This window comes from Octopus sinensis, linkage group LG7 (genome assembly GCF_006345805.1).
Source record: "Octopus sinensis linkage group LG7, ASM634580v1, whole genome shotgun sequence".
NCBI lineage: Eukaryota > Metazoa > Mollusca > Cephalopoda > Octopoda > Octopodidae > Octopus > Octopus sinensis.
In genome coordinates this window covers 96,425,485-96,433,870 of record NC_043003.1, presented here as the reverse complement: position 1 = coordinate 96,433,870, position 8,386 = coordinate 96,425,485, and positions in this window count along the sequence as shown.

Sequence of the window (8,386 nt, the reverse complement as noted above, 5' to 3'; positions counted from 1 at the left end):
AAATGCTTCTTTTTTATGAACCATATGATAATTGAATGGCTGTTCAGTATCATCTTAATGTCCACTTTTCCATGCTTGCATTGGTTGGATGAAGCTTTATTGAAACAGATTTTTCTATGACTGGTTGCCCTTCTTGATGCCACATCTCACCTGTATCTCCAAACAAAGTAATATTTTCCCATTACTAAACATGATCCCACAGAAGATTGGAGATGCTTGTATATCAAAACAAGAAAACCTATGCACACACATACACACATATGAGTGGTTGTGGGGTAAGAAGCTTGCTTCCTAACCACATTCCTGGTTCAGTCCCACTGTATGGCATGCTGGCCAAGTGTCTTCTACTATAGCCTTGGGCCAACCAAAGCCTTGTGAGGGGAATTAGTAGATGGAAATTGAATGAAGTCCATCATGTATATATATGTATATATATATCTAAGCGCATGTCTTTGTGTCTGTATTTGTCCCCATCACCACTTGACAGCTGGTGTTGGTGTTTACATCCCTGTAACTTAGCAGTTCAGCAAAAGAGACTGATAGGTATAAGTACCAGGCTTAAAAAATAAGCACTGGGGTTGATTCATCTCAATAAAAATTCTTGAAGGCAGTGCCCCAGCATAGCTGCACTCTATGTATATGACAGGTTTCTTTTAGTCTTTATTTAGCAAATCCACTCGCAAGGCTTTGGTCAGCTTGAGGCTAGTAGAAGGCACTTGCCCAACATGCCATGCTCTAGGACTGAACCTGGAACCATGTGGTTGGGAAGCAAACCTCTTATCACACACCCAGCCTATACCCATGTACAGCCACACCTTTGTTCATTAAAAAAAATGTAATTAACATGAATCTTAGAAATGTAATGTTTAACCTAATTTTAATTAGTTTGGTAGGCTCTATAGTTAATATATGGAAGAAATGTCTGCTGGGGGTCATCAGTCAGTGGTTCATAACTGAGGTTTTAAAACTGTGTTTTCATTGTGAGAAAGGAAAGAAATGGACAAGCAACACAGTATAAGTTATAGTGCATAATACAATATGATGCAGTGGTCTTATGATGAAAAATTCAAGTGTTGATTGACAGGTTACATAAAGGATCAATTTAGCAAGAGCTGACACTGATTATCTAACATGAACATCAACATCATTATAATCATCAGTATCATAATTATCAATAACAACAAGATGGTATTATCAATTCAACAAATAACAAAGTCAATGTTTACTTGTGGTATAAGAAGTTTCAGATACCAATTTTAAATCTGTCTCAAACATTCCTTTCTAGTTTTCCTCTCTTGTTCAAAAAAAAAAAAGAAACTTTAATCATTATCCATTATTCAAAACATCAAAAATAAAATTTTAAGTTTTACTCTCTTCATTTGAATGTGGAAGTGAAGTTCATCTATCACAAGGTGATGAGATAACTGTCAACAAGTGATTTTAATCTCATTCATCTGGTTGTATTGCTCAAGAAAAAAGAAATCAATCAAGTACTGTTGTTTCCAGTTTTATACAGTGCTGATTAACTGATAAGTCTTTCACTGATTGGTTTATCTGTAAAGTAAATATTCCATCACAATCTGACTCTTGCGGATGGTGAGATTTTTTCTTTATTACAGTGAACTCTTATGTAAGGCTGATATATTATTATTGTCACATCAACTAATTTTGATGATGGAAGCAGCTATTCTTCATACTTTGCTGACTGAAGATACAACACTACTTTTGTTCGCTGATTAATCACAGCAATGGAATCATTTACCATTGATATTTTGATAAAAGAAGAAAACTATGTACATAAGAAACTCCACAACTTCTATTTACCAAATATTTACGAGGGATGGATATTCATAGATCTAAAGTGCTAAACATTTACTTCAATTTTCATATAAATTTTTCGGCTTTACATATCTAAAAATGAACACAAAACTATTGATGTAATGATTATTAGAGTGTGGTTTATTGACATTTTTTTTTTCCTTTTTTCCAAAAGAAATCAAATTTACTTAAAGAGAAACATGAAATAATTTTATAGTATTGATCACATGATTATGCATCAAAGGCAAGTAATTTATTTGTTTACTTCTTTTTTCTTTCATAATACTGAAGATGTAAAATATACCTGTTATTCTTTACAGAATAATATTCTTGTAAGAATATATATAAAATTCAATATATATCAAATCTAAAACTCTTTAACATTTAAATAGGTCATGTTTGGCCGCCATCATATTGGCACTCTCTTTGATCAGTGCAATTACATATAGCCTTGTTGACATGCTACATTGAGTTACAGTTTACCACCTCCTTCACCATTAGATTGTACAGGGAATGATATTTTTCTTAGCAGATATAAGTCTATCAATATATTTAACTCCATTCCTGTTATGAATGCTGAAATGCTAAGCCAAGGAATCTTTCGTATTATAATTTAAACAAGTACAAAATCAGAAAAGAATTTCTACTAAGAATCAATATTGAGAAGGTTTCACTTACATATATTTATTGAAAAAATAATTAATAATACTAAATTTGTGAGATTAATTCTTAGATGCACATCAGTTTTATTTCTTGGATAATAATTATTTGACACAAACAATACAAATTGTGGTAATAGTTTTTTAACAAAATACCAAGTAAGTGAAACATAATTATATTTGTTTACTATTGTCAAGTATTACTATCTTTTAATTCACCTTATCGTTATCATCATCATCATTATCATTTTAACATCTAGTTTCCCATTCTTGCATATCAGACAAAATTCATTGAGGTTAAGTTTTCTATGGCCAGATTCTCTTCCTATCAACCAGCACTCCGTCAGTTATGACAACGAGGGTTCCAGTTGATCCTATCAATAGAACAACCTTCTTGTGAAATTAATGTGCATGTGGGTGAGCAGTAATCCTCAGATACATGTACTCTTAATGTAGTTCTCAGGGATATTCAGCGTGACACAGAGTGTGACAAAGCTGGCCCTATGAAATACAGATACTACACATTTTTGCCAACTAAGTAAACTGGAGCAACATGCAGTAAAGAGCTTTGCTCAAGGACACAATATGTCACGGGGAATTGAACTCACAACTTTACATCATCATCATCATCGTTTAACGTCCACTTTCCATGCTGGCATGGGTTGGACGGTGCAACTGGGGTCTGGGAAGCCAGAAGGCTGCACCAGACCCAGTCTGATCTGGTAATGTTTCTACAGCTGGATGCCCTTCCTAACGCCAACCACTCCATGAGTGTAGTGGATGCTTTTTACATGGCAAACGACCACGATCAGATGGGACTTTTTACGGGGGCCAGACGAGGCTGGCAAACGGCCACGATCGGATGGTGCTTTTTACGTACCATAGGCACGGGGGCCAGGCGAGGCTGGCAAACAGCCACGATCGGATGGTGCTTTTTATGTGCCACCGGCACCGACTAAACCACATGCCATCACTTTCCTATCACCAACCCTTCATTATTTCCAAGCAAGATTACTTTGAACATGAGCAATATGTTTCCACAGAAGATTATATAAACAAATCACATTGCTTACATTTGTTTACAATTTGTGCACAGTATCAAAGCAAAAAGACATGAACACCACACACACACACACACACACACACACATTGCTTATATAATACTAACATTTGTGACTGTGTGTGTGAGAGAGAGAGAGGGAGAAGTTTATGCATGAATCATAAAGAATAAAATAATTTTAACATTAGAAAGCCTAGCTGTGAGAGAACATATAAGGATATTATAAGCACATTCATTTTGTTTTTGATGTGTGTGAGATTGAAGAGAGCGACAATTTTATGGTTTGCTGGCCACTCTCCGGAGATGTGCTTGGCTTCCTTCCCTATTGAAGAGCATAAAATATTCAACCATAGCATAAAGCATGAGTTATAAAATTAAGCAAAACCTGTAGTGCTTGCATAATAATGTATGACTGCTTTGTCTGTCAACTGGTAGCTTAATATGCATATCGGAGCTTTTCATGATTTGATATATATGCGAGTGTGTATATATATATATATATGTAAGTGTGTGTGTGTGTATATATATATACATGTGCATATTTACAATGCATACATATATATATGTATGTACATACATATATATGTATATATATGTGTGTGTGGAGGCACAATGGCCTAGTGGTTAGGGCAGCGGACTTGCGGTCGTAGGATAGTGGTTTTGATACCCAGACCGGGCGTTGTGAGTGTTTATTGAGCGAAAACACCTAAAGCTCCACAAGGCTCCAGCAGGGGGTGGTGGCGATCCCTGCTGTACTCCTTCACCACAACTTTCTCTCACTCTTTCTTCAGCAGGGTAGCATCATTTGAAGGTTAAAACAATGCGAAGCGCATTGTGACTAGTGATGTGTAACAACATCTGATAGCCTGGTTGGTCACGGTGATATATATATATATATATTTGCCTTCATATGTCAGTGAAGGCACATGGCTTAGTGGTTGGGGTATTCAACTCATGACCGTAAGGTTGTGAGTTCAACACCCAGTAGTGCATTGTGTCCTTGAGCAAAACATATTTCATGTTGTTCCCTTCCACTCAGCTGGCAAAAGTGAGTAGTACTTGTAATTCAAAAAGCTGAATGTCCCCTGAGAACTACGCTAAGGGTATACATGTTTGCGTTAATTTCATGAGCACACTATTCCGTTTATTTAATCAAGTGGAACCTTTGTGTAACTGATGAAATATCATCATCATCATCATCGTTTACGTATAGCTATCTATCTACCTATATATATATATATATATGTGTGTATGTATGTATATATACATATATGTATGTATATATATATATATATATATATGTGTATGTATATATCATCATCATCATCATCATCGTTTAACGTCCATTCTCCATGCTAGCATGGGTTGGACGGTTCGACCGGGGGTCTGGGAAGCCAGAAGGCTGCACCAGGCTCCGGTCTTATCTGGCAAAGTTTCTACAGCTGGATGCCCTTCCTAACGCCAAGCACTATATATATATATACACACACACACACATATATATATAGAGACTAGCTTAAGGTGACCCGCTCTACGTGCGGGTGAGGGTGTGGTTCTTACTTTCTGTTGCTTCCTTTCTGTTTCTTATTGCCACATTCCCCCTCTTTATTTCTCTCTCCTTTCTCTCTCACTTTCCCACTCTCTTACTCTTCTTTTCTCTCTGACTCTCCCTCGCTTTCTCTTACTCTCTATCTTTCTCTATCTATCTATCTATCTCCTATGTATAAAAAACAAAAGATCTTGAATAAGTTGAGAAAGAAAATATTTTGAAAGATCAATCATAAATATCAGGCAGTGACAACGGAAAGCACACTTGCCTTTTGTATGTGCCACTATTTGAGCGATTACCATCACTAATGTCTAGGGGTTGATGACGATAATATATTTAGATTATATATATATATATATACACATATATATATGTATACTCATTATATATACATATTTATATATACACACATATATATATAAATTAACACAATATATCTGATTAATAATATCTGTTATGATTGTGCGATAATGGTGGGTGACAATAATTCACCATTCTAAAAGACCTGTGGCGGGAATATTTAAACTTTTGCGACTGCCAACACTTTCTATAGATACAGACAGATGTACAGTGAGAGAGGTGGTGGAAGAAAGAGTGACAGAGAGACGAAGCAGTCAAATGTCGATATAGAGAGAAAGAGAGAGATTGAAGAAAACAGGGTGATATCCGAAAGAGAGAAATGACAAATGCTTGTCAAAGTCTGGGTTTTGTTGCTCTAGTAACCACAGCTTTTGAGATAGGGGTTTCTAAACTAGTCCAGTCACTTCCTCGCCTCTTTTTACATGTCCCTGTAAATTTTGGAGCCAATCCGACCCCATCTACCGCCCCTTAAACCCCTCCTATCCCAAAATGACACACAAATTTTTCGCATTTCAGCTTTATAGATATTGATAGATATATGTATATATACAGGGTGCAGTGAATAGACTGACGTATAAATTACACAAAAGTGAAAATAACACTGAGATCTCATTTTAACAGGTATATTTACCAAAATTACATTAAAATATCTTGAAATACTAAAAAGTAAATTTATTCAATAAAATCACCATTAGCTTCAATCACAGCCTCCAGACGACTTCGGATTCTCCTGCAACTTTTCTGAACGATCCCCATCAAGGGGTTTACAGTCTGAGGAGTTAGGTGACCAGATGTTAGGAGTGATGTGGTCACAGAAATTATCTGACAGCCATGACTGGATTCTCCTGCATGTGTGGCATAGTGCAGAGTCCTGTTGTCAGACAGAGTCTTCCAGCAGCCACCCTCTTGACCCAGGGTTGCACTACCTCCTCCAAGCACTTGATGTAGGCCTCTGTGTTAAGTGTGAGGCCATGTGAGAAGATGAATGGAGGCATAATGTCACCACCACTAGTGATCACTCCAAACACCATGATGTTGACAGGATGTTTGATTTTTATTACTCTCGGTACCTGTCCTTAGATTGAAACCTAAACACTCTAAACTGTTCGTTTTGGAGCTTCTGGCCCGAATGCCAAGCAGTACAGCATGTTCTTTCCGAGTTTCTGGCAGAGTGTAGAAGCTAAAAAGAAGAAATATGGATTACATGCTGGTGATTTGACAGTTGGTGCATGAATATACCAGAAGTCTGCAGCCTTCATAACAGGGACAACAAGGATTTGAACAACACACAATGGAAATATTAAAAATCCTCTCACTTTGTAAAAGCAGTGACAAGGATTCTAATTTCATGCACTTCATAACAGTGGAGTTGAGGTTTTCGAATTTTGCACAGCAAAAAATAATATAAAACCACCCACATCATAATAGTGAGACATTCAAAGTTCTTAGCATGCAAGAACTCTTAGCCTCTGTGATACAGCAACAACAGGAGACGCAATGGCCCAATGGTTAGGGCAGCAGACCCACGGTCGGAGGAGCGCAGTTTCAATTCCCAGACCGGGCATTGAGTGTGTTTATTGAGCGAAAACACCTAAAGCTCCATGAAGCTCCGGCAGGGGAGTGGTAGCGACCCCTGTTGTACTCTTTCGCTCCAACTTTCTCTCACTCTTTCTTCCTTTTTCTTGTCCCTGACTTCCTACGCAACTGCTGAGCCTGGATGCACATTCATCCATCCGTTGATGCTCTCGGTGTCGGGGGTTGACCTGCTTTCTCTTCTGAGGGTCTTACGAATAGCAAAGGACCCCGTTTCGGACTTCTCCCACTCTGGGATGAAGACCACTTCACTCAACAAACAAACAAACAAACAAACAGCAACAACAACAGTTGCAACAGCAATTTATACAGCAGCAAACTCAGCAGTTCTTTGAATTATTGCTGCAACTGAAGAACACATCAAGTTTGTTTTTGGCAGATGGAGTAGCTAATTCAATTGAGGAATTTGTTTATAATCCTGAAGAAGGGATTATGTTTTCAGCATACTTTAGAAGTTATGAGGAAATATTTAAGGAAGAACATAAAAGTTGGGTAGAAGAAGGTACAAATGGGGAAATACGAGATCAAATATTAACAAAATTAGAGCAAGATACTAAATTAACTTTATAAACAGTGGCGGAAGAATACCAAAAGATAATTAATCTACGACAAGACAAAAAAAACTGATGGGCACTATGCTTGCGGATACTGATTTCACTATAGCATATTTGAATGACATACTCATAAAAAGTGAGTCTAGAGACCAGCATTAAGAACATGTTAAAATGGTTTTTGATAGGATAAAGGAATATGGATTCAAACTTAGCAAAGAAAGATGCGAGTGTTTTATGCCAGAAATAAATTATCTGGGACAAGTGATTGATAAAAATGGTCGAAGACCAGATCCTGTAAGAGCGACAGCAATAAAAAATATGCCACCACCGAAAAATATTACATTACAAACGTTCTTGGGGCTTGTGAATTATTATACTGAACATGCATGAGTTAAAAGCACCCTTGAACAACCTATTGAGAAAATGATGTTATATGGTATTGGTCTGACTGATGCCAAAAGACATTTCAAAAAATTAAAAAGGTTTTAACATCAGAGCTGTCATTATTGCATTATGATCCAAAACTAAAAATAATAGTAGCATCAGATACTAGCGAGAGTGGGATCAGAGCAGTAATTCTACACAGGTTTGAAAATGGTAGTTTAAAACCTATTACACATGCATCATATTCATTGTTATCAGCTGAAAAAAAACTATAGCCAAATTGAGAAGGAGGCAGTAGCCATCAATTTCACAAATTCCTACATGGAAAAAAAAATTCAGTCTGCAAACAGAACACTGCCTTTGTTTTGATTTATGGATTGAAAAAGGGTATCCCCACATACACACAGCC